The 27,550-nt window shown below is 44.1% G+C and overlaps 2 long non-coding RNA genes across 2 annotated transcripts; both read left to right on the plus strand.

Moving 5' to 3' along the window:
- Positions 1 to 2: 2 nt before the first annotated feature.
- Positions 3 to 1,431, plus strand: LOC116518024. The gene is made up of 2 exons (XR_004256497.1): positions 3 to 713; positions 1,156 to 1,431. It is a non-coding gene; the product is annotated as an uncharacterized LOC116518024 (long non-coding RNA).
- A 5,960-nt stretch (positions 1,432 to 7,391) lies between these two features.
- Positions 7,392 to 26,286, plus strand: LOC116518025. The gene is made up of 4 exons (XR_004256498.1): positions 7,392 to 7,433; positions 8,261 to 8,329; positions 10,344 to 10,439; positions 25,979 to 26,286. It is a non-coding gene; the product is annotated as an uncharacterized LOC116518025 (long non-coding RNA).
- Positions 26,287 to 27,550: the final 1,264 nt, after the last annotated feature.

A 27,550-nucleotide genomic window follows, 5' to 3' on the forward strand; every position in this document is an offset into this window, starting at 1 on the left:
CAAATCCATGAAAGGCAGGCAGTTTCCCGAACATGACCAGGGCGTGGAAACCCAACATTTCTTTTTCAGTAAAGTTTCCGAAGTAATCCTGAGCTAAACCAATTGGGAAAAAGAAGGGTGGGGTTGGGGAAAGCAAAGGTGAGAGTCATAGAATTGCAAATCCAGCCAGTCTCCAGTTAGATCCACTCTGATCAGAAAAGCTTCTTAGGATGGTTCCTGCATTGTCACTTTTCCACCAACCCAGTCTTTTTGTAATCTTGGGTGATCTCCAGAGTCAGAGCTAGCGAAAATCCAAATGCCGCCGCCGCAGCTCCTCCAGAATTCAGCCCAGTGCCTTCTGCAGCAAAGCCACTGGCTGCTAAAGGAACCCTGAGTCTGCTATTCTTCGGCTCCTCGTACACATCGGGGAGGGAGCCACGGAATAGAGGCGGTGCCTCAACTCGGACTAGGGAAGGAAGAGGCAGGCTGGCCGGCCAGCCAACGGGCGTATCAGCCTCACATGACCAGCTGGACTCTGCATGCAGTCAACTAATGCAGGCATCCATCAAAGCAGAGCCTGCTTAATGCAGGGAAAGGAAGGCTGGGGAAAAAGGAGCCCTGGGCCCTTCCCCAACCGCAGCCGGGCTAGGAGAGGAGCTCAAGGCAAAATGCAAACTACAGCCCTGCACTCCTCCCTCCCCTCCGAGGACCAGACTGTCTCCAACAAGCAGCTGGTGAGTTTAATTAGTGGCCCTCCTGCAAAGATGGTTTAATGTGGAACAGAAAGAGAAGCAAGGAGAGCAGAGTTCTGCAGAAACCAATGAGGTTCTTTATCCAGCAGCCAGGCTATTATCTTCTCCTTCCCTATCTATATACAGTCTGGTACTTCCTAGAAAAGTCCAGCAGGGGGAAGATTTTATCTGGGATTTGGGAGCTAAGCATGATCAGACCTAATGAATACTTGGAAGGGAGACCACCAGGAAATTCCAGGGGAGTGAAAAGTCAACAAAACAATATTCTCAAAGAGACAGTGGTAAATCTGTTATAGCGCGAGGAAACTGCATAGCTCTCTCCGGATATCCTCAACTCACTAAACTATAATAAGAACATTATTTAGGAATAAACAATCTCTTTTATGATTAGTAAGACTACTAGTCCTCTCCATGTTACTCACAGGCTGACAGCTACGGAAGAGTGTCTGCCATACCTGGCAATGTCAAGAATGGAACACAAGGTATTTTACACAGGCTAAGGAGATTTCCCATGAAAACGGCCGTTTATACTGAAGTGTATTTAACACACACATGCAAGTCTGAAAGAGGTGAGCAATGATTTCTACTGGACCCGTGCAGATGAAGACAAACAAGGCAAATCTCAGTAAATCAACTTAAATTCCAGGATTCCCCAATATAAAGGAGCACAGAGAACAACACATTCTGCAGTTCAATGCAGGCAGACAAAAGGAGAGGCAGACAAAAGAAGATGCAAAAGGAGATCAGAGATCCTCTTTGAAAGCCCTGAGTAGCTCTCCAAGGATGTCCCCAAAAGTTTTTAAATGCTAACGTAACATAAAGAAATTATTAAATATATTACAGAATTACAAGTAACCATATTTAATTTTACTTCGGTCTATGTGAGATCAAAACAAATCGGATTTCTCTCTCGGCCCTGTCAATAACTTTAGTATGCAGCCTTCCCAAAAAAAAGTTTGTTCCTCTGATGCACTGAATGCCAGAAATAGCTCCAGATACAACACGACTTATCTGATGACGCATGGAGCAAGCAGCTGCAAATTCCTAGGGTCCCTACAGCTTTAAACCTAAAGGTATAAGCATCTGTATTAATAGTGCATATGGATTTAGGTAATTAAACAATTTTAAGTGGTTAAGTGATATAAACTAAACCTTTAAAAATAGCACTGTGAGACTAGGGGTGATAGACTGAAAGTACATTTCCGTTTGGAAGGCCATTTCAGGTTGTGTAACAATTACTACTATGTGCTGGAGGGCTCCAAAAAAACCACCTAACAGGAAGGTCATTGTATGGCAATGGGATCCTAAAAACATCACTTCTTTCAAATCTACATTCTTTTCTGTGTCAGGCCAGCTCCAAAACTGCATTCTCATTTCCTGCCTGTATCCCCTGTTTTGAGGAAGTCTTGTGTAATGATGGGTCATGGAGACAACATTTTCAGGGCTTTTGAGGTTTTGCCTGAAGAAATACCCCTCTCTAACATGCCCTATAATAATACTCTGTTGTAATATTCCCTGGGGGTTTCACTTATCAAAATGTGACAACTACTTGTCCTTCAGTGTGTGAATGGGACACTTTTAGAAAATATCAGTGTTATTAAGTTAAATTAAAACCTGAAAAAGCATTGAAGAAAAAATAAGACAAGTCACTTTCTTGTTATCAAGAAAACCAACTTAAGTCACCAGAAATCTAGTTCAACTGAAAGGGAGACATCACTTACAAAGATGAAGTCTGAAAAGTAATGTTTCAGAGTTTTCTGGAATCCTATCGCTCTACAAATATTGCATGCACTTTAGTATGTAAAGTGATACACACACATGTATAAATTAAACAATTAGCCATTCAATGAAGATAGAGATTGCACAATCCACATACATCTGTAACACAAGCCAAATAACATTTTCTTTCAACCTCTCATAGAAAAGCTGTGAGAGACTCCCAGGTTCATAAGAAATATATTTTCATACACTTCCAATGATATTTCCTGGTGGTCTAACATCCAGTACTAACAAGACTTACAATGCTTCAGCCACATGTTACCCACGTAACATAAATAAATGCATTTCAATGCTATTGAAACCCTCCTTTAAAAAGATACTTCGGGATAGAATTGAACTGTAATAACAGAACTAATGTAGCAGGGTACAAAATGTAAGAGCTAGATCACAATAAAACTTATCATGTAATAGGTAGTGTATGGACTCAGGATGAGGAACTAGTAAAAATTGCTTGTGGTCAGCATCCATCCCAATTTTAGGGTACTTTTCCTCAAGCTGATGCTTTACATCCAATAGTAGGATGTCAAACTTGATACCTAAGTGCCCACCGCTACCAGGTTTTTTGGGTGGTGATGGAGCAGTTTGCATTTTAATTAGGTAACTACAAAGAGTCATGTACACTCAATTTTGCTTCAGTGTAGCATTATCTCCCTGGAATCTTAGAAAGCTCTGAGAGTTTGAAATGAACTTTCCATGATGTTCATTATCTTCTTACAAATTATAATCAGGAGCCTGAAAGTGATTTGTATTTGGTCTGCAGTTTATATGTGTATTTCTGAAGATCCTATGCGCATTAATGTCAAAGCAATTCAATGCAGGTCTCAATGAGGAATGGGTTTGTCTTCAAATTCCATAGTTAGAACTTGTCTTTTTTTCTTTCAGTAAGTTATTACTTGTATCTAAAATTAGCTATCTTTGTATACAATTAACATCAGAAATCAATCTGTGGTGCAATTGATCAGGATTTTTAAATTTAAAAGTGAAAATTAATCTTAATGCAATATATATCCAGTAGCTTGTTTTTAAAGTCTGATCCTGAAAATTTGCAGTATTCTGCAGTGTCCTTCATCTGTCTAATAGTTTGGCTCCATTAGGGCATTGCTACTCTCACCATTTACAAGCATCAATATAAATGTTTAATATAGACTGACAAAACAGATAAAATAAGAATACAATAAACTCAGACCGGTGATTACTATTACCATTTAACACCATTCTATAAATCTTTTCCAAAAGTAACATTTTAATATGATTCAAAGATTATTACGAGTTACAAACATAAAAACAAAAGATGTATTGAATCTTTCCAAGCATAAGCACAACTTTTGAATTGAACAGAGTTCCTTTCCTCATCAGTAGTTAAAATAGAAAATGTGCCATACATTCATTGATTCCACAATAGTGAAGGATGCTGCTACTTTAAAAGTGATGGCCAAGATCCAAATTATTCAAGTATCTTGCAAAGCCCAAGGGATAGCTGGGACTTCTACTTTACACACGCAAGTCCCCTGTTCCTCTCTTGACATTTAAAAATCAGTTTTTGGAGGGGAAGAAATGGAAAGTTTTCTAGATTTCATCACCTTCAATTTCAGTACCTGTGGGCACTTGCTAAATTTTTTCCAATGCAATGTTAGCCCTGAATTGTTCCTTCTCTACAAAGATAAACAAGAAACACTTGTGCATGTACATCAAGAAACATACAGAAACGTGTACCATATACATACATATAGGCATGCCCTCGTGCAAGAAACAGAGAAGTGAACTAAGGTGGAAAGAGAGAAAGAAGATCTCTGGTAGGACAATTAGGGATGAGGACAGCTTACAAGATCCATCAAAGTTTATAACTAGAGCTACAGTCCCAGGTACACTTACCTGGGAGAAAACTCCACTCAACCCAGAGGGATTTACTTCCAAATAATCAGTCTACCCAGTCTGAAGCTCACTCCACCAAAGCAAAAGCACCTAGTGGGATTTACCTTGAAGCGAAAATGCAGAACTGCCATCCAGCAAATGGCAGCAGTTTTTTTTTATGGCCCAAAGAAAGAGAAGCGATGAAGCTTCTCCCTCCCTCCCCCCTCTATATATCTCTCTCTGTCTTCATACATTGTCCAGAGAGAAACCCTGGATTGAAGATGCAGCTTTTTTAAAGTCAGGAATGAGAGGAGGAAAGTTTATCCCCAACCTCCCCATTCCTGATTCATTTCTTAGGATGAAAACCTCCCAAAGAAAAGAAAAGAAAGTGGGAAAGAGCATCTTAGTCCTTCTCAACCACAAGGCTACAATACTAGAGAAAGAGAAAGGAGAGAGAATGGATGAGTGGAGACTGGATGAATGGAGGTAGGTAGGTAGATAGATATATAGAGGTTTGTTGGTTGATTTAGATAGATAGATAGATAGATAGATAGATAGATAGATAGATAGATAGATAGATAGATAGATAGACAGACAGACAGACAGACAGACAGACAGACGGATGCTTGATGATAGATTATAGACAGACAGACATTAGATGATAGGTGAATAGAGATAGACATAGAAATTAGAGAGATGATAGATAGATAAATAAATATAGAAGACAGATAGGTGGATGGATGGACAGACAGACACGTAAGTTAGATGATAGATAGATGAATTGAGATAGATGGATATATAGAGACAGCCAGCCAGATAGATGTTAGATGATAGATACTGTGTTTCCCCGAAAATAAGATAGGGTCTTATTTTCTTTTGACCCCCCAAAATAAGCGCTTGGCCTTATTTTCGGGGAGGTCTTATTTTTGAGGTGCAGGAGGCGTCAAGCGTGGTCACCTCATGGCTGCTGCTGCGTGGCATTATCAGGGAGGGCTTATTTTTGAAGAAACAGGGTAGATCAAGAGAGATAGAGATGGACAGAGATAGTAACAGAGTTGGGAGGCACCTTGGAGGTCATCTAGTCCAACTTCTTCTCTTCTGGAGATCAGATAGATAGAAAGGTGTCTATATGACCATACAGTCACACTTTGGCTCCCTCTCCCTTTCACCAAAAGACCGGCCTTCTTGCCAGCCATTAAAAGCCGAGTGAAACTCTAAAGCGGGTGGTGCGTGTGCGGGGGTGGAGCAAAGGATCTCCTACTTGAGCAGGGGGCTGGACTAGAAGACCTCCAAGGTCCCTTCCAGCTCTATACTGATTTGATTGATTGACTCCCCTCCACAGGGAGAGAGCCCGTCTCTCGGCCTTCTCCAGCCTCGCCTCAGCCGCCTTCTTCCCCCGCCCCACCCCCGCCACCGGAGCGGAGCCTTTTGTTTCGGCGGCCTGGTCCCTCCTCCTCCCGCCCGGTCCGGGCTCCCCTGAGGCAAAGGCCCCTCCGCCGAGGAGAGAGAGAGAGAGAGGCCTGGGTAGCGGCCTCCGCTTCGCCAGGCCCCGCTGGCTTTCTTTTCCCCTCAGAAGAGGCCCGCGCGCTCCCCGCTAGGCCACGGCGTGACGGGAACGCCGCAATCGAGCCTAGGCCCAGGCCCGGCCCGGCCGGTCGGGTCTTAAGAGGAAGCCGGCGCGGCGGCCTGGCTTCCCTCCTCACCTGTGGGCGCTGGGGCTGGGCTGGGCTGAGCCGCGGCCTGGCTCCCACCCGGAGAGTCCGCGAGGATCGAAGCGGGTGTCGTTGAGGGCGACGAGGAGGAGGAGGAGGAGGAGGAGGAGGAGGAGGAGGAGGAGGAGGAGAAAAGGAGGCGCGGGAGGGAGGCAGCAAACACACAAACAAAAAAAAAACAAAAACCGGGAGGGAGGGAGGGAGCGAGAGGGGGAGGCGGGCCGGCCGGCCGGCGGGCGCTGCGTGGCTTCTCAAGACTCGTGCGCGCGGGCGCGTCGAACCAACGAGCGAGCCGGCCGAGGAAGATTGTGAAAAGGGAAAAGACGAAAAACAAACAAACAAACAAACAAAAAGAGAAGGCGACCGACCGAACGAAGCGATCTCTCTCTCTCTCTTTTTTTCTCTCTCTCTTTCTCCCTGAAGCGCGGCCGAGGCGGGAGGGGGCGCGCGAGGAAAAGCTCTCCGGCGGCTGCGCGCGCACCCGCCTCGCGGGCACTTGCTCTTCCCGAGGCTGCTGTCCCCGCCGCTTTCTCTCTCCCTTCCCCCCCCCCCGCACCGTCTTTCACCTGGCGCGCAGGCGCACTCGGGCTGGCCTGAGCTAGCGGGAGGGATGGAGGGAGGGAACAGAGTTCGTTAGGTCGGAGTTCGCCCTTGTGAAGAAACCTTGGTTTATTAGTCCGGCAATGGTGGCTTAGTCTGACAACCCGGGCAGGAGGATGCCCAGATCAAGGGCGAAAATAAAACAAGAGGTTTAAAAAAAAATTAATTCACAAATTGCACAAATATACAGCCACTCATCTATTATAATGTTTGCAGGAAGTATCCGTCCTACACAAAATAAAAAGTCTCATTTCTGTTTATAGTATTGTAAATCCGCCATGTGCATATTCGTTACCTAATTTCCTGAGCAGTCTTAGCATTTTCAATATTAAATAATTTACATTTTTTTTTTATTTACTGCTTTTTGGCAGTAAATTCTATTCTTGTTTATTTTGTAAATTCACTTCTATTTATTTTGGCCTGGGAAAGCAGATTGATAATAGGTAAGGTAAAGGTTCCCCTCGCACATATGTGCTAGTCGTTCCCGACTCTAAGGGGCGGTACTCATCTCTGTTTCAAAGCCAAAGAGCCAGCGCTGTCCGAAGACGTCTCCGTGGTCATGTGGCCAGCATAACTGAATGCTGAGGACGCATGGAACTCCGTGACCCGACAAAAGCGCGCACAACAAAACCGCGACGACAAAACCGCGTCGCTAAAACCGCGACGTCATCAATGCGCCGACAACAGCGCAGTGACAACAGCGCGGAGACAGAAGGGTGCTTTACAACAGCGCCGTGACAGAAAGCCAATTTAACTTAAGGTAAGGGTTACGTTTAGGGTTAGGTTTAGCATTACGTTTAGCGTTACGTTTAGGGCTAGCGTTAGCATTACGTTTAGGGTTAGGGTTAGCGTTACGTTTAGGGTTAGGGTTAGGTTTAGTTTTACAGCGCACTTCTGTCGCCGTGCTGTTGTTGGAGCAATTCAGCGCTCATTCGTCGGAGCGCTTTAGAACACGCGGTTTTATCACCGCGGTTTAGTCGGGCGCGGTTTTGTCGTTTGCCCTTTTGTCGGTGAACCATGGAATTCGTGTTTCCTTCCCACCAAAGGTGGTTCCTATTTTTCTACTTGCATTTTTTACGTGCTTTAGAACTGCTAGATTGGCAGAAGCTGGGACAAGTAACGGGAGCTCACTCCGTTACGCAGCGCTAGGTATTCGAACCGCCGAATTGTCGACCTTTCTGATCGACAAGCTCAGCGTCTTAGCCACTGATAATAAGAATTCTTTATTGGCCAAGTGTGATTGGGCACACAAGGAATTTGTCTTCAGTGCATAAGCTCTCAGCGTACATAAAAAATACATTCCTCAAGAATCATAAGATGCAACACAGTGATAGTCATAGGATACTATATATGCAATCCAAATCATTTAGGAAAGTAAACAATATAAATCGTAAAGAGACAAGCAGCAAGTAAGTCATAAGTAAAAGGAGATAAGTAATAGAAAGGATGAGAAGAAGAATAGTAACACAGTCTTAGTAAATATTTACTGAGTAAATATGATATTTGAGATGTACAAATAAACAGTCAATGGGGGGTACAAATAAACAAGCCACTAATCTATAATTTTTTGGCTCTGGTTGTTTCTAGATCTCATTTCTCTCTTGGCCTCCTGGTTTAACCCTACGATAGAAATCCGGGTTGCCTGCACAAGACCAGGTAAAGGTGGTTCCTATTTTTCTACTTGCATTTTTTACGTGCTTTCGAACTGCTAGGTTGGCAGAAGCTGGGACAAGTGACGGGAGCTCACTCCGTTATGCGGCACTAGGGATTCGAACCGCCGAACTGCCGACCTTTCTGATCGACAAGCTCAGCGTCTCAGCCATTGGGCCCCCGTGACCCACAAAGCTAAGCACTCTGCAAAAGAATTGTGTCCCAAAGAGTCTAAACAAATTTAGCAAGATTTTTTTCCTGAATATTCATTAGGAAATGGGGCTAACACCCACCCACCCCCCTCCGCAATCCTCTATTATTGTGGTTCCTTTTTCTTACTGGCAATTTAGGGTCCTTCGCACCGCGAGTGTAAAAATGAGAAAATATTTACAAAATTAGGCTGTGTTTGCAATGGCTCTGCTTGCATCCAAGAGCAATGCCTTTTTTTTTTACTGTGAGAGTACAACGCTCCAGAAATTGGCAAGCGAAGGAAGCTCAGTGAAAGCTTTTCCCCCAAGGCTTACTTGGCAGTCTGGACTACAAGTCCCTCGTTCAGCTTCAGGCGGGAAATTCAAAAGGGTTTCGCGCCAGGAGGGATCTTAGAGGTCATCCAATCCAACCCGCTGATCTGAAATGGAAGATGCCAATGGTCCTTGAATTTTTGCTCCAGTGAAGGGAGCTTTGAAGGTCTTCTAAAGGTAGTCCTCGACTTATAACAGTCCATTTAGTGACCGTTCAAAGTTACAATGGCACTGAAAAAAAGGGAGTTAGGACCATTTTTCACACTTACGCCCATTGTAGGATCCCAGCGGTCACGTGATCAAAACGGACGCTTGGCAACTGCCATGTGTTCATGTATTTATTTTATAATCTTGATGCTTGACAACTGACTCACACGTATGACTGGTTGCAGTGTCCTGGGGTCCCGCGATCCCCTTTTGCGACCTTTTGACAAGCAAAGTCAACGAGGGAAGCCAGATTCGTTTAACAAGGGTGTGACTAATTTCACAACTGCAGTGATTCACTTGTTAACAAAGGCGGCCAGAAAAGTCGTGAAATGGGGCAGAACCTCACTTAACAAATTTCTCACTTAGCAAACATAAATGTTGGGCTCAATTGTGGTCGTAAGTCGAGGACTACCTGTATTCCAACCCCATCAACTTCCATATCAGGATCTCCGGCAAAGGAGAACTTGGTATTTCCAAAGGCAAACTATTGCGTGGTTGAACAATTCTTAATTTCTCCAGGGTTTTTTTTTTTTTTTTAACTTGAAATCTGCCAATTACTGAGGCAATAACTCAGAGTTCTAAAAGAGCTGTATGGCTGTGAAGGTTGAACCATAGGAATGGAGGCCTTTGAACTCCGGTGCTGGAGAAGACTCCTGTGAGTCCCTTGGACTGCAAGTCGATCCAACTGGTCAGTCCTAGAGGAGATCAACCCTGACTGCTCTTTAGAAGGCCAGATCCTGAAGAGGAAACTCCAATACTTTGGCCACCTGATGAGAAGGAAGGACTCCCTGGAGAAGAGCCTCATGCTGGGAACGATGGAGGGCAGAAGAAGAAGGGGATGACAGAGAATGAGGTGGCTGGATGGAGTCACCAAAGCAGTCGGCATGAGCTTAAATGGACTCCAGAGGATGGTAGAGGACAGGAAGGCCTAGAGGAACATTGTCCATGGGGTTGCGATGGGTCGGACACAACTTCACAGCTAACAACAACAACAACAATAACAACAACAAAAGAGCAAGTTTTAAGTTCTTTAAAGGGCATGTATAAGCGCACCAGAGTGCCTACTGTCCCTGTCCGAATATTCCCTTGTATTTGTATCCATAATACAAATCATGTTTATACATACATCTGTTATCTAATTCATGCTTGACTAAATAAATAAAATAAAATAAAACTTCTATTGTCCTTGGATTGAACATGCAATTGGAAGTTTCAATGAGGTTGTAGTTTAAAATATCTAGGCTACAAGATTACTTAAAGCAAAGATAAATAACGTTATCCCCCTTTTGCAGGATAAACTTTCAAGTGTTTGAAGAATACCGTTGCCTTCCTCTTAATGTTTTCCACTTCAGAGTGATCCAGTTCTTTCTCTGAATATGTTTTAGCAGGTAAGGGTTCTGGAGAAACTTTATTGCTTGTAATCCCCTCTGTCAATAGTACTGAATATCTTTTTATTTAGCACTGAATTAATGAGACTCACAGCATTTCTGCTGCCTGTTCCTTATTCTGAAGGACCAGAGATGCTAGGGGCTTGAGGTGGGCTAAAAGAATAGAATGGAATAACATGGTTGGAAGAGACCTTGGAGGTCTTCTAATCCAACCCTCTGCTTAGGCAGGAAACCATAGAGCATTTCAGACAAATGGCTATCCAGCATCTTCTTAAAGATTTCCAGTGTTGGAGCATTTACAACTTCTGGAAGCAAGTTGTACCACTGATTAATTGTTCTCAATGTCACGAAATTTCTCCTTGGTTCTAAGTTGCTTCTCTCCTTCACTCAGCAGAATTTGCAAAATTGGATTGAGGCCCTGCAATGCCCCAAAAGTTGATTTTGGCCGAGTGGCAAGCCTTAGCATGTAGCTTACTACCTTCCTCTTTAAAGGATTAGATATTAAAAAGCTGGAACAATTTGCTGGTGATAAATGGAGCCTTGGCAAACGGAACTGGTCTTTGATCTATTATTTTATCAATTGAATTGACTGATGGTTGCCAAAGAGCAGGAATTCCTTAGGATTTTGCTCCTTGGAAAGTTTAGCAAACTTCCCAAGTAAAGAGAAAACAAAGGACGAGAAGGAAGAATGAGAAAGAGAAAGTGAAAATGGACATAACTAGAACAAATTTAGAAATTAGACATCCTCAATATGTAGAGAATTAGATCCAACCTTCAGATTAATCCCATTAACTGAAGAGGGTCTGTTATCATTAGAACACGGTCAGAATCCAGCCCATAATTTTTATTATAAAGAATAGCCTGGATACATTTTTTTTTCATGGAATTTGAAGTTCGTTATGTCATTTCAAAAAGCAAAACTAGAAATCTCTTATGTTTGGGGAAAAAAAGGAATAAAAATAAAAGAGAGGGGGGAAAGCAATATTGGAAAACTAACATAGTTTTAAATTACCTCCCATTGTGCCTTGGCTTCCCATTATACCAACATGCTTATTAAAAATATTTCTGATTACAGTCATTATGTTGCTTATTCCCCTTGAAAAACAATACTCTAAAAGTCTCAAATTGCCTTGCTGTTTAATGTATAATAACTATCTATCTATCTATCTATCTATCTATCTATCTATCTATCTATCTATCTATCTATCTATTTATCTTTCTATTTATCTGTCAGTGACATGCAGGCAGGGGAGGCAGGGGAGGCAGAGCCTCACCACTGTCATCATGAAAAAGAAAAAAGAAAAAAAATGTAAAAGGAAAAAGGCTGAGCTAGTTGCTGCCAGAGTCACAGTGGATGACTCTGCTTAGTGCTTAACTGTTTAAAAAAGCCTCTAAAAAAAGTGCCCACTACAGGAGGAGGCGGGGGAACCACGTGCCTCATTTAGTCTGACTTTATGATCACTTGAGCAGAGTTAAGCAAGGGTTAAAAGCCGAAAAATTCCTTATGTAGATGAGGCACGTGGTTCTCTTGCCTCCTCCTGTAGAGGGCGTTTTTTAGAGGCTTTTTAAACAGTTAAGCAGAGTCATCCATTGGGGACTCTGGCAGCAGCTAACCCAGCCTGACCTCAGCAGCTCTTGCCTTTTTCCTTTTACATTTTCATGATGGCAGGCAAGAGCAGAGTTGAAATCCTCTGTGATTGTGAAACAGCTGGAAACTTTATTGCTTGTAATCCCCTCTGTCAAAAGGTATGTGGGTCGGAGGGAGGGGAAGGAATTCAAAATAAATGTAATTTGTAAGTAATTGTATGTAATTTGTGTGTGTGTGTGTGTGTGTTTCTTCACTCAAACAAACTCTCTCAATTTGAGAGTTTGTTTGAGAAGAGAGGGAAGGGGGTAGGAGAGGCAGGGAGGACAGCCCGCTAGCTTTCTTTCTCTGTGTCGGGGCAGTCCGCCAGCAGAGTCTTTTACCCGCCTCTGTTGGCGGGCTGGCGCTTTCTTTCTTTTGCGGCAAAAGAAAGAAAGCGGCTTTTGCCAGCCCTGCCACTATGTCCAATTCCGACATAGAGGCTGGACACCTCTATGTCGGACATAGAGGCGGGGCAGGCAAAAGCGGCTTTCTTTCTTTTTGCCTCACCAGCCATAAACCTCACCGCACGTCACTGCTATCTAAGATGTATATGGCTTTTTTGGCATGATCGCCATCTTTCCCATTAGATGCAAAGAGAATTGCCTGCATCAACACGTCCTTTTCCGACCTGTCACTTCATAACAAGTCCTCGACTTACAACAGTCCATTTAGTGACCATTCAAAGTTACGACACTGAAAAAAGATACTCTTTTTCATGCTTACGATGGTTGTAGCCTCCCCATGGTCATGTAATCAAAATCCAGACACTTTGCAAGTGACTCATATTTATGACGGTTCCGGTGCCCCTAAGTCACATGATCTTCCTTTGCAACACTTTGGCAAGCAAAGTCAATGATTTACTCAGCAACCGTGTTACTAACTTAACAACTGCAGAGATTCACTTAACGACTGTGGCAAGGAAGGTCGTAAAATGAGGCAAAACACTTAACAAATGTTTGGGCTCGGTTGTGGTTGTATGTTGAGGACTTCCTGTATTTTGCAGATTTAAGAAATTTAAGATTTTTCCGCTCCGTGATTGATCCTAGACAGGTATTCCCTAATAATTCCCTCATTCCACCTTAGAGGAACTTTACTTTGAAGTGGCAGTTTCATCTCCTTGTTGCCCCTGAGATACTAACTAAGTGCTCGGAGGCAAGCCTGCCTCCTAAATTACTTGCGGCAAAACTAAATTGATAGTAAATTTATCTCCCAAGCAAAATAAAAAATAAAAAATTGCAAACGGAGCATCTGAATTGCCTGGAGTGGTTTGGCAAAACGCCAGCTTAACTCACAAATGTTGCTGGTCTAAATTGGATCCAGATGTTTTACATGGCATAAAATATTCACAAACATTTCCCAGGGCAGCCGATTGTTATTGAACTAAGAAATTAATCAATGGAGCAAGGAGAGGGGGGGTGGGGGGGTAATCATTAACACCTTTTGAGGGGGAGGGGCAAATACCTACCATTTCTTTGTTTGTTTTAATAAAAGCAGGATAAAGGTAAAGGTTCCCCTCGCACATATGTGCTAGTCGTTCCTGACTCTAGGGGGCGGTGCTCATCTCCGTTTCAAAGCCATAGAGCCAGCGCTGTCCGAAGCCATCTCCGTGGTCATATGGCTGGCATGACTCAACGCCGAAGGTGCACTGAACGCTGTTCCCACCAAAGGTGGTTCCTATTTTTCTACTTGCATTTTTACATGCTTTCGAACTGCTAGGTTGGCAGAAGCTGGGACAAGTAACGGGAGCTCACTCTGTTTACGCGATGCTAGGGATTCGAACCGCTGAACTGCCAACCTTCTGCATGACAAGCTCAGCGTCTTAGACACTAAGCCACCGTGTCCCTAAAACAAAGTTAGCCTACCGGTAATTCTCAACTTACAACAGTTCATTTAATGACAGTTTGAAGTCACTAAAAAAAAGTGCTGTTTTTCATACTTGTTGCAGTATTCTCGTGGTTCAAGCAATCAAAATTCGGACCCTTGGCACATTGTATAACAGTTGCAGTGTCCCAAAACGTGTGATCCCCTTTTCTGACCTTCTGAGTCAATGGGGTGGGGGTGGGGAGTCAGATTCACTTAACAACTGTGTTACTAATTTAACACCTGCAGAGGTTCACTTAACAACTGAGGCAGGAAAGGCCGTGCAATGGGGCAAAACTCCTTTCACAAATGTCTCACTTAGCAACATAAATTGGGGGCTCCACTGTGGTCACAAGTTAGTGACGTATGGTGAGGTGTATGGCTGGTGAGGCACTGACATAAATTTTTTTAGACTTGTGGACTTCAACTCCCAGAATTCCACAGCCAGGCATGCTCAGTTCTGATTTAAACCGACAGCATTTGTTTTTCTCCTTTGCGAAATAAGTTTCCTTCTTTCTTTTTCTTCTCCCTTCCCCACCTTCCTCCCTCTCTCCCTCCCTCCCCCCCTCTCAAACACACACACACACAGAAGTTGGATTGGACTATCTCTCCTACCCCCTTCCCTCTCTGATTCAAACAAACTCTCTCTCAAACAAACAAACACACACAGTCACACACACACACAAAGTTGGATTGGAGGGAGCAGAGTAATCCATGGTGACTCTGGCAGCAACTAGCTCAGCCTTACCTCAGCTCTTGCCTTTTTCCTTTTGCATTTTTTTTTCATGATGACAGTGGTGAGGCTCTGCCTCCCCTGACTGCACGTCACTGTCACAAGTCAAGAACAACCCATACCTATACGACACTCACTAAAACGACTTAATTGTGCAGCCATGACCGCCATCTTTGACCAAACCCCATTGTTACGAACACCTTCAATCAATAAATGTTCTTTTCTGTTTTTACTAGAAAATTCCAGTTAATTTCAATAATTTTCCCCAGACCAATTTTAACATGGAATCAGTGGTGAAATTCTTCTTCTTTTTTTTTTTTTTTACTACCGGTTCTGGGGGTGTGACTTGGTGGGCATGACAGAGGAAGGATACTGCAAAATCTCCATTCCCACCCCACTCTGGGGCCAGCTGGAGGTGGCATTTGCCGGTTCTCCAAACTACTCAAAATTTCCACTACTGGTTCTCCAGAACGTGCTGAATTTCATCCCTGCATGGAATGCTTTTCAGAATTAATTACCCGGCCTCATTTTCTACGTATGGATTTCCTTTTCTTTAGAGAAAAAGAAAAATTGTAAGAAGGAGACTCAGACCTTCAAAAGCTGCAAACTCTTGAGTAGCATGACGTTCTGATGGACAGCTGTTTCTCTCCATCTTTTGAGTGGCATTGGGTAAGCAGCTGCCTGAACATGATAGATTCGGGAAGAAAATTGGGACCAATGTGGAAAGTTTTAACAACTTGGTAATATTTCACTGCTGTCCCTCCCATTCCCTCTTAAGTTGTTCCTATCGGTCCAGCTCCCATCAAGAGGTCTTTTGTTCCGATATTAACTGAAATATCTTTTTGTTTTAAGTTTAAAAAAAAAGTGGCTGGGTATCTGGATGCCTATGAAAAGTGGCATTCTCTATACAGCGTTCTGGAGCGCGGCTGCAGAATTTATTTTTATTCTTCTGCCAATCTCCGCGCTGCTTGTAAAGAAACCTCCCCCATGAAGGGAGTGCTTGTATCCTAACTACTGAGCAATTACTCCTAATTGACTTGGGTTATCTGTGCACTCTTTGTTATCTTGGCATTTCCCAGGATGGCACACATGCTACAGAGCGGATCCCAGAATAAACTGTCAGTTCTGCTTTCCCCCCCCCCCCCTCCTCCTCCCCTGGGCTGCGCAGAAGGAACTTGGCATCGGTTCAGTAATGCATTAGCGTCTAACGCTAAGTTTCCAAGTAACATGACAATCTGCTTTAGCCCTGGCTTCTTTTGATGGCTTTCCAGCAATGTTTTAAAAAAATGTAAAACCACGCCGTTTTCCTCCCTAACCCGTGAAAACTGAACACCTGCGCAGAATACTGGCTTCAAATCCTATCGATTGGCGATGAGATCAATTCTTAATCCATGCTAGCACATCCCTCCGATTGGATCAGAGACACACAGGCTGTCACTCTGAAGGCAAGGGATGAAGTTCTGTCTGTGGAGATCATCAGTCTTCTGCAGTGTGGTGGCCTTTAAATCTCATAGTCCTTGAGGAGCTCTGGATTCATGGAAACACGTTTTGTAGACTAAAGCAGTGGACAGCTGAGGCTGGATGAAAGCTGTAGAAGTGGCCAGACTAAAATCGAGACCAAGGCCAACACCAACACCGCTGCCAATTTAACTAGACCCAATTTATTTGTATACCTGTTTGGAGACTTGGATTCTTTCAGATCGTGCTTGGAACAGTTCACAGTTCTAGATCTGATATGTAGGCTCCTACCATCTTGGTTTCTGATGAAAAGAAGAACCAGGGGAGACATGATAGCAGTGTTCCAATATCTCAGAGGCTGCCACAAAGAAGAGGGTGTCAAGCTATTCTCCAAGGCACCTGAGGGCAGGACAAGAAGCAACGGGTGGAAACTAATCAAGGAGAGAAGCAACTTAGAACTGAGGAGGAATTTCCTGACAATTAGAACAATTAATCCGTGGAACAACTCGCCTCCGGAAGTTGTCAGTGCTCCAACACTGGACATTTTTAAGAAGATGCTGGATAACCATTTGTCTGAAGTGGTGTAGGGTTTCCTGCCTAAGCAGGGGGTTGGACTAGAAGACCTCTAAGGTCATCCTATCCCTATATCCCCATCCTATCTTATCCAAGTTCACATTCTATTCTATTCTTCCAGACTGCATTTTCTTATGATTCAAAAAAAACCCCAAACACGATAGCTTTCACACTTCTGGAGCATAGTGCTAGAATCAGAAAACTTCTTCTAGGGGCCTTCAGAGGTTGTCCCATAGTTCTAGAATTGTATTGCGATAGATGTGACATCATCACTCTATAAATACAGTAACTTGTCTTCGTCCAGCTTTATGCTCTTGGTTAATTAGGTGCATGCCCTACAGGCACAAACAGCTCTTGAAGCACGGTTTTTGGCCAAGATGGTTCCCATCCCCTGCTGTGTGGTCATTCCAGCAGAAGTTGCCAGGAATTCACTGGGGAGTTTCTGCATGCAAAGCACTCCAGCCTCAGCTACTGAGTTTCCCTGTGGAGGTCAAGAATGAGATGCTTCTCATGCTCAGAGATCCATGCGCTCTTTAGGGAGAAGACCAAGCTTCTCAAATGAGAATACCTTGGAGGTTCTGAAGGAGGGGATCCTGCTTAATTATAGTTCCATATGTACACAGAGTGGGACGCGGTGGCTCAGTGGCTAAGACGCTGAGCTTGTCAATCAGAAGGGTCGGCGGTTCGAACGAATCCCTAGCGCTGCGTAACAGAGTGAGCTCCCGTTACTTGTCCCAGCTTCTGCCAACCTAGCAGTTCGAAAGCACGTAAAAAATACAAGTTGGAAAAATAGGAACCACCTTTGGTGGGAAGGGAACAGCGTCCTGTGCACCTTCGGGACTGAGTCATGCCGGCCACATGACCACGGGGACATCTTCGGACAGTGCTGGCTCTTCCGCTTTGAAACGGAGATGAGCACCGCCCCCTGGAGTTGGAATGACTAGTACATATGTGCGAGGGGAACCTTTACCTATGTACCAGAGGTGGGTTGCTACCAGTTTGCACCAGTTCGGTAGAACCGGTTCGTCAAATCTACCGAACCGGTTAGAAGAGGTTCCACCAGAAAGCAGGCCACACCTACAGAAGAGGTTCCAAAAATGTTTGAAACCCACCGCTGACACACACACACATACAGAGAGAGAGAGAGAGAGAGAGAGAGAGAGAGAGAGAGAGAGAGAGAGAGAAGGAGAAAGAAAAAAAGAAAAAAGAAAGAAACAGTGAGAGAGAGATGAAAGAAAAAAAGGAAAAAGGGACAGAGAGACATAGGGAAGGAAAGAGAGAGAGAAAGAGAAAGAGAGAGAGAGAACACATGGCTGGCAAGCCACTCCCACCAAGTCACATGGCTGGCAAGCCACTCCCACCAGGTCACATGGCTGGCAAGCCACTCCCACAAAGGAGGCCACACCCACAGAGTAGGTTCGAAAATTTTTTGAAACCCACCACTGCTATGTACACAGAGGGGTCTGCAACCTTGGCACCCTTAAGACTTGTGGACTTGCAGAAGTTGATGGAGTTGGCTGAAATGGCAAAACTTTCTACTCTGATTAAAGAAAAGAACACAAGTACTTTTAATTCCACGTGGAAACCGTTTCTGGACTTCATACTTGGTGTGGACAAGAATGAAACTTTGACTTTGGATTTTATGGATTAGATTGATCGATCTTTATAGAAATGACTTGTTCATATTACTATGGAAAAAACAAAGAGTTGTGATTTGATGCCTTATTTTTACTGCAGCGGAGAGAGTCGGAAGTCGTGCTTCTTTTTCTTTCCATTTCCCTACCTTTCCTCCCTTCCCTTTTCCCTCTCCCCCTCCCTTCCCACTGCTCTTGTATTTACTTTTGTATTTTATAATACTTAATAACAAAAATATTTTCTTTTTAAAAGGCTTGTGGACTTCAATTCCCAAAAGTCAGCCAGGTTGTATCTGTAGCTCGGCTGTAGGATGAGGGTGGAGGTTCGTTCTTCCAGCTGGTGGGTTGGTTTCCAAACGTTTCATTTCCAAGCTAGGTAACATCTTCAGCGGAGTTTAGGGGATGCCAATGTCGGTGTTCCTCTGCTTATAAGGGCTTTCTGTGGTCAGTAGGTCTTGTGGTGGGGAAGGCATGACAGGTGAGGGTCCCACCAGGTGATATGGGACCCTCAATGTTCAGACTTCAACATTGGGCACTATCTAATAAAATGAAATTCAATGGTGAAAAGAGTAAGGTTCTACATTTAGGCAAGAAAAACGAAATGCACAGGTACAGTATAGGTGGTACCTTGCTCAATAGTAGTAACTGTGAGAGGGATCTTAGAGTCCTAGTGGACAACCATTTAAATAGGAACCAGCCGTGTGCAGCAGCTGCCAAAAAAGCCAACACAATTCTAGGCTGCATAAACAGAGGGATAGAATCTAGATCACATGAAGTATTAATACCACTTTATAAGGCCTTGGTAAGGCCACACTTGGAATACTGCATTCAATTTTGGTCACCACGATGTAAAAAAAAGATGTGGAGACTCTGGAAAGAGTGCAGAGAAGAGCCACAAAGAGGATTAGGGGACTGGAGGCTAAAACATATGAAGAACGGTTGCAGGAACTGGGTATGTCTAGTTTGATGAAAAGAAGGACTAGGGGAGACATGCTAGCAGTCTTCCAATATCTCAGGGGTTGCCACAGAGAAGAGGGAGTCAAGCTATTCTCCAAAGCACCCGAGGGCAGGACAAGAAGCAACGGGTGGAAATTAATCAAGGAGAGACGCAACTTCCAAGAAATTTCCTGACAGTGAGAACAATTAATCAGTGGAACAACTTGCCTCCAGAATTTGTGAAAGCCCCAACACTGGAAATCTTTAAGGAGATGTTGGATAACCCTTTGTCTGAGAGTCCTGTAATGGATCTTGTGATGGGGAAGTCCCATCAGGTGAGGGCCTTTAATGGATCAGGTGTGGGTCCTATCAGGCAAAGGTCTTGGGATGGATCTTGTGATGGGGAAGGTCCCATCATGTGAGGGTGGAGTTGGAGTTGGAGTAGTTTATTTATATGCCGCCCTTTTCCCTGGGGGGACTCAGGGCGGCTTACAATTCGAAAGGAGGGGAAAACAAACAGATTAACACATAAGACAGTACATCATTAAAAGCACAACATTCATACAATTCAGGTGGGTTACGGTCTTTACCCCCAGGCCTGACGGGATAGCCAGTTTTTAAGGGCTGTGCGGAAGGTCTGGAGGGTGGTGAGGGTACAAATCTCCACGGGGAGATCGTTCCATAGGGTCGGAGCTGCCACCGAGAAGGCTCTGCTCCGCGTGGTTGCCAGTCGACATTGACCGGCAGATGGAACTCGGAGGAGGCCTAATCTATGGGATCTAATTGGTCGAGTGGAGGTAATTGGGAGTGAAGGTGATTGGGAAGTGAAGTGGAGGTGATTGGGAAGTGGAGGTGATTGGGAAGTGAAGTGCTGGTGGTGTGTCTGTGTGTGTGTGTGTGCATGGGTTGTGGGTCAGTGTCATCGCTAAGAAGAGACCTGTGTCCCCCAACTTGCCTCCATCCCGTCTTTTGCCCCCACCCATCCAGCTGCCTTCCCAAAGCCTGGCCCGCTTAGCCTTCTGGGTAGCGTGTGAACTGCCCTGCTCCCTGCTCAATTGTGTTCATTGGATAGGTTGTTGAAGACAGCTTGTGTGAAAATACATGCGTACTGTGTGTGCTTGTTTCCCTGCAATACAACCCAGCATCAGTTGTTGTTGTTGTTGTCTTCTCGGTATGAAATATTCATTTGGGTGGCTTCTTGCAAGCCAGCAATGGATGCCACATTATGGAAGGATCCCTGCAGGAAAGACCTTGCTTGCATCCCACAAATGATGGTGTAACAAGGCAAGTAGGAGCAAAGGACACCCTCCATCCTTCCCCAACCCCCCCCCCCCTCTGTGACAAAAATCTGCTGGCAGTTCTCTTTGGTCCTTTCAGAGTAAACAAAGCTTTCGAGCCCCTTCTATTATTTTACACACGCCAAAAATGCTCGTGGCTGAGTAATATCAAATCCTTCCAATTGTACAGACAGGTCTGAAAGATTAATGACGCATCTCGACAAGGCCAGGAAGCCTGCCACCAAATGCCCCGAATGCTGGCTCCATCTGCTGTCCTCCGGGGGCGAGACTTCAAAACACGGGGTGCGATTTTGTCTTCGTTGGGCTTTGGATTGGGCCGCTGTTCTGATCAAGGAGGGGAAAGGGGCATGAGGTGGAGAAGGATGCGGGAGTTCAGAGTCTGGCTGTCCAATTCTTTTCGTGCTCCGCTTCGAAGTTATGCATTTTGTATTTGTATTTTATTATTTGTATGCCGCCGTTCTCCGGGAGGACTCAGGGCGGCGAACAATTCAAGCGGGTGGGGAAAGGGGAACATAAAAAGACAAAATACAAATAATAAAAGTAGACAACAGTCGCACAACCATACATGTCGAGAGGGGAGGGAACTCATCACCCCCAGGCCTGCCGGCAAAGCCAGGTTTTGATGGCTTTTTGGAAGGCCTGGAGAGAGGTGAGTACAAGAAACGAAATCACGGGATGTTGGAATGTCACCAAAATTATTTGGGAGGCAGAAAGTAGATAGGGAAAAAAAAAGGACAGATGATAGATAGAAGATAGAGATTTAGAGTAGATATAGAAGGGACACAGTGGCTCAGTGGCTAAGATGCTGAGCTTGTTGATCAGAAAGGGTGGCAGTTCGGTGGTTTGAATCCCTAGCGCCACGTAACGGAGTGAGCTCCCATTACTTATCCCAGCCTCTGCCAACCTAGCAGTGTGAAAGCATGTAAAAAATGTAAGTAAAAAAATAGGAACCACCTTTGGTGGGCGTTTAGTCATGCTGGCCACATGACCACGGAGACATCTTTGGACAGCGCTGGCTCCTCGGCTTTGAAATGGAGATCAGCACTGCCCCCTACAGTCGGGAACGACTAGTACACATGTGGGAGGGGAACCTTTACCTTTACCTAGATATAGAAGAAAGGAAAGGAAAGAAAGGAGCGAGGGAGGGAAGGAAGGAAAAGAAAGAAAAGACAGAAAAGAAAGGAAGGAAAGAAAGAAAAGAGAAAAGGAAAGAAAGGATAGAGATAGTAGATAGATTGATAGATAATAAATGGAAGATAGAGATAGAAGATAGATGATAGATAAAAGAACATTTTTGTATTTGGGTTTAAAAACTTTGCGTGTCCTTGATACTGGCATCAGGAATTTTGGGAGATGGTTAAGTCTGGGATCTGGAGTGAGAAATACGTGGGAGACAAATTTCTATATTTCACACCCATAACTTTGCCACCCCCAACCTCTAAATCAAAGGTCTCCAAACTTGACAACTTTAAGATTGTGGACTTGAACTCCCAGAATCCCCTAGCCGACCATGCTGGCTGCGGAATTCTGGGAGTTGAAGTCCACAGTCTTAAAGTTGCCAAGTTTGCAGGTCCCTGCTCTAAATTCCTATTTCTTGATCCTAAAAACTGATTATTATTATTTTATTTTTGATGCCAAGATGTCTGAATTCTCTTGGCGGAATGTGTGTTTGTTTGCAGGATTTCTTGAGGTTTAAATGATGGATACGGGGAACAATTTTGTTCCTCTTTCTGTTTCTTATTTTTTTCAACCCCAAATAATCAGTTGCATTTCTGCCAAATTTGCAGTAACTGACCTAACATGAGGCTACCTAGGACACCTTCTTCAACATGTGATATTTTCAAGGTTTGACCGCCATCTGGTGGCAATAGTTTATATATGATCCCCCCCCCACACACACACACACACACATACACACCCTAAGCTCAGCCACAGGGGTTTCCAAAAGAAACTTGATTGTTTAGAGGCTCACACAACTTTCTTTCTTATCACCTAACCCAGTGTTTCTCAACCTTGGCAACTTGAAGATGTCCGGACTTCAACTCCCAGAATTCCCCAGCCAGCGAATGCAATCAAACTATTCTCCAAGGCACCTGAGGGTAGAACAAGAAGCAATGGGTGGAAACTAATCAAGGAGAGAAGCAACTTAGTACAGAGGAGAAATTTCCTGACAGTTAGAACAATTAATCAATGGAACAACTTGCCTCCGGAATTTGTGAATGCCTCAACACTGGAAGTCTTTAAGATGATGTTGGATAGCCATTTGTCTGAAATGGTATAGGGTTTCCTGCCTAGGCAGGGGGTTGGACTAGAAGACCTCCAAGGTCCCTTCCAACTCTGCTATTGTAGTGTATTAAAAGGTTTACAACAGAACTTCGCTCGTATTAATTGGAATGGACCAAGTTCAATTGGCAAAGGGCCATTCCGATATAGACAAATTGTGAGCATGCGTCCTTGTATTCGTCCCTCGCTCGCCCAGCTGAAATGGTTTCACAAGACCATTTCGTGTTGATTGGTTCAACTTTGCTTTGAATATGAGCAAGAGAAGTCAAACATCCTTGCCTCACACCTCAACCATCACCCCCCCCCCATTTTAGGGTGTGTATATGTGTGCAGATCAAACAGAAAACTTTTGTTCTGAACTTCAGAGTTTTAATCTAGTAAATCAAAGATTGCTAGCTCCGGCCATCTCTATTCTAAAAAAAAAACCCCTAATGTTATCTTGTTCCCACGTAGGGAAAAAATGTTGCGCATTTGTTTATCTTTCACAGGAGATTTTGAAAACCTACTTGGCAATTGTTATGAAAGGAAGTCCTCTGTAGGGAGCCTTCTAAGCTTGTGGGAACCAAAATTGTCTTGCCTATATAGGAGTTAGACTTATATACCGCTTCATAGGGCTTTCAGCCCTCTCTAAGCGGTTTACAGAGTCAGCATATTGCCCCCAACAACAATCCGGGTCCTCATTTTACCCACCTCGGAAGGATGGAAGGCTGAGTCAACCTTGAGCCGGTGAGATTTGAACCGCCGAACTGCAGAACTGCAGTCAGCTGAAGTAGCCTGCAGTGCTGCATTTAACCACTGCGCCACCTCGACTATATAGCAGGAAGGTCCACCCTTGGCAACTTTTAAGACCTGGGGACTTCAACTCCCAGAATTCCCCAGCCAGCAGGGGGACCTCAACTTCCAGAATTCCCCAGCCAACAGGGGGACCTCAACTCCCAGAATTCCCCAGCCAGCAGGGGGACCTCAACTCTCAGAATTCCCCAGCCAGCCATGCTGGCTGGGGAATTCTGGGAGTTGAAGTCCCCAGATCTTAAAAGTTCCCAAGAGTTGGACACCTTTTGCCTATAGCCTTTTTGAAGTACAGGAAACTAGCAAATGCAACTTTAGCCTTTTCGAGTTTTGTCTTGCGTTCCTTTCAGTGGGGAGACAGAACAGAACCAAAGCGGGTCCTTATTCACCTCCTGTATGTGATCCCACTTTGTTGGAATTTTACTCAAGAAATTCAGTGTTAGAAAGATTGAAAGACAAAGAGCTCCATTAAAAAAACGTGAAACAGGAAGTCGAAGCCAGTTTTGGGCAAAACCGTGGTCATGTGATCATGGGGTGCTGCCAATGGTGGGAAAGGCAGGTCGGTGGCTGAGGGCCCAAAAATGTTTTCATGTGACTTTGGGGAGGGGAAGGGGGTCCAGTGGAGTCAGCCGCCTTCAGAGTCAGACATCAGTGAGGCAGAGGAACAGCTGGAGCCTGTTCCCAGTGTCCGCATGCGAAGGAGTCGCCAGTCAAAGGGAACAGCTAAAGGACAGGGGTTGACTTGGGAGTAAGGCCACAGGTGGACGATAAACGGCCCCTCCCAGAGGAAAGAAAAGAGGAGCGAAAGGGGAGTGGAGTTTGCAGGAGACAATTAGTCTCTCCGAGTCTCCTTGCCAAGTTCTGCAGAGATCGGCCTGGCAGCTCTCCAAGCCAGATAAGGTCTGTGACTGTAAATCCTCCCTTGAAAGACTTTGCTGGAGGTGAATGAGCAGAATTCACAGTAAAGTAATAAAAGGGACAAGGAGTTTGCTTCATGCCCTTGGGAAGCTGAGGTCAAAACAGTGGCTTCTCCATTGCCTTTGCTTGTCAGGTGTTTCTAAAAGGTGATCATATGATCCTGGGACACTGTAGCTGTCATATTCATCAGTTGCCAAGTGTCTGAATTTTGATCACATGGCCATGGGGATGCAGCCATAGTCATAAGTGTGAAAAATGGTCAGAAGTCACGCTTTTCAGGGATGTAACTTGGAATGATCACTAAATGAATTTGTAATTTGAGGACTACTGTAGCTCTGTGAGGGAACACAGCTAGCTTGAAATGCAAGAACCTGCCTTGGTCTCCACTTCAAAGATTTCTATGTTCTTCCGCTACTGGTGGCTACTCCCACCGATAGCCTCCCACCGTCCAGTGCGATCCCACAAAGTTGGCCTCCTCAGGGTGCCGTCGGCCAGACAGTGTCAGCTAGCAACCCCCAGGGGGAGAGCCTTCTCTGTGGGAGCCCCTTCCCTCTGGAATGAGCTGCCCCCGGAGCTTCGTATAATCCCCGACCTCCGGTCCTTCCGACGCGCCCTAAAACGTTGGCTTTTCCAGCAAGCCAGCCTGGCCTGAACAAAACAAAACAAATTATTGATCATTGTTAATTTTAATTTGAATTTTTTTTTAAAAAAATGTTATTGTCAATTCTAATTGAGTTTGTTTGGGATATTCTATTTAATTTTTTAAAAAAACTTTTGTATTATGTGTTTCTTTTAATGTTGTACGCCGCCCTGAGTCCTTGGGAGAAGGGCGGCATATAAATCTAATAAACCTAAACTGTTGATGCGCATTTTACCAACTGCTTTAGACTGTAGTCCAGAAAGAAGCACCAAACCATATCAATCCATATGCGGTCTTCCAATGGGCTGTTGAAAACTCACAAGGGCTTTTGTCAAAATAATAATAATAATAATAAAAAAAAAAACTAGATTGCACTGCGAAACACTTGGCTTGTTATGCAAAAGCACACACTCAGGATGACTTAACACAAATTACCGCTTTGTAAATTTAAAGCATCAATGGAGCGTAATCAGTTTCCATAAATAACAAAGGCAGCCCAGCCCTGCTGTGAATAGACTCTCCTGGCAATTCACCCCTTAATGACTTTTATTTCACGGACCATTAAAGATTGGCTCCTGTATTCCCACTGTTAGCCCGGAGTTCTTAATTAACGAAGTCAATAGCTGTTGCATAGTCCGAAAATCTCATACTGTATATAGACATGTTCTTTACGTCAGCACATTGCGCAATCTGCTCATAGTATGAGCTTCTTTGCAAAAAAATACTTTGTTTAGTGAACAAAAACAAAACAGCTGGCAGTATAAACAGACCTATTATCATTTTTTTTAAGGAATTCCTGCGGAGGTGAAACACGTGTTTAAGAGTCTTGCACTCAAACGGCGGAAACAGGTAAGAAAAGAAAAATTGTTCAGTCCTTATTTGTTCTTAGTTCTCCAGATTTTCAGACACGTTCCCGGGTTTAATGGCAGGCATCCCATACGAATTTGGAATTTTTGCATGCAAATTACCATCTACTATGAAGACGTTAAGTTCATACCTTACCAAATCATTTACAAGGAGACTCCTGTAAAAATCATAGGTATCCTTCAAGAGCCTGCTGTAAAAAAAATGTTTTCCTTCCTTCCTTCCTTCTCTCTCTCTCGCTTTCTTTCTTATTTATCGTATTTTTCAGAGTATAAGACGCACCTTTTTCCCTCAAGAGGCTGAAAATCTGGGTGCGTCTTATACACCGAATACAGCATTTTTGGCTCCTGAAACCCCATCCCCTTCACCAAAATGGCCATGCAGAGCCTGTAGAAGGCTTTCAAAGAGCTCCTGGGGGCTGGGGAGGGCAAAAATGAGCGTTTTTTTGCTCAATTTTGCCCCTCAAACCCCCAGGAATATTCTATAAGCCTCCTAAAGGCTATGCATGCATTTTATTTGACAAAAAACGGGCCTGTTTTTTGCTCGTTTGGGGGGATCCCAACCCCCAAGAACATTCTGCAAGCCCCCTAAAGGCTATTTATGCCCCTCTTTTTTTTTTTTTTGAAAAAAAGGGGCTTATTTTCATGAAAAACGGGCCGTTTTTGAGAGGTTTGCAGAGTGCAAAAACTTTTTTTTAAAAATGTGCCTCTTCAAAACCTTGGTGCATCTTATACTCCTGTGCGTCTTATACTCTGAAAAATACAATAAGTCCACTGATATCCAGGTTGTGTAAAAGCTAAGTTTTAAGAACTCTCGATATTATCTTTCTATCTATGACTCTGTATGTGTGTGTGTGTGTGTTTGTGTGTGTGTGTTTCAGAATAACTCTGGAACGCCTCGAGCCATTTCAACCAAACTGGGTACACAGATGACTTACTCTCAGGATAAAAATACTGTGGGGGGTAAGACACCCTTAACACCCCTTGGGGGAGAAGGGTTTCTGTTAAGATACAGCCTGTTGTGCCATACTGCTTTACTGGCTTCTAGTGTACAATGCACTGGAGTTGCTATGTAACGGCTTCACAGTGCAAGTGGGCTCCCTCTGGTAAGGAGGAAAATCCAACATTAGAAATTACATTTGGTCTGGATATTTTCCCCCTACAAATAAATATCTGGGCAACGCTAGTATAATGATAAATAGCACATTACAATCATGTGAGATCATTGTGGCCACACACACAGACAAGGATGTCACAGGGCTTCCAAAAGGCACAATTTTTCTGCAAACACTATGTTTGTTTCAGGTGTGTTACAGAACGCCATGTTTTTATCACCCTATTAAAAAAAAAAATATCTGAGAATGAAATGTCTGTTGTTTTTTCGTTTCTAAAACCAAGGAAGAGCACAGAACATCATAAGACTTAGCGTACGGAATCAGATCAAAGGTTCCCTTGGTACATCTGCTATTTGAACCTAGCAGTTTTCTAACATGCTCTAC

The sequence above is a fragment of the Thamnophis elegans genome, chromosome 14 (assembly GCF_009769535.1).
Source record: "Thamnophis elegans isolate rThaEle1 chromosome 14, rThaEle1.pri, whole genome shotgun sequence".
Lineage (NCBI taxonomy): Eukaryota > Metazoa > Chordata > Lepidosauria > Squamata > Colubridae > Thamnophis > Thamnophis elegans.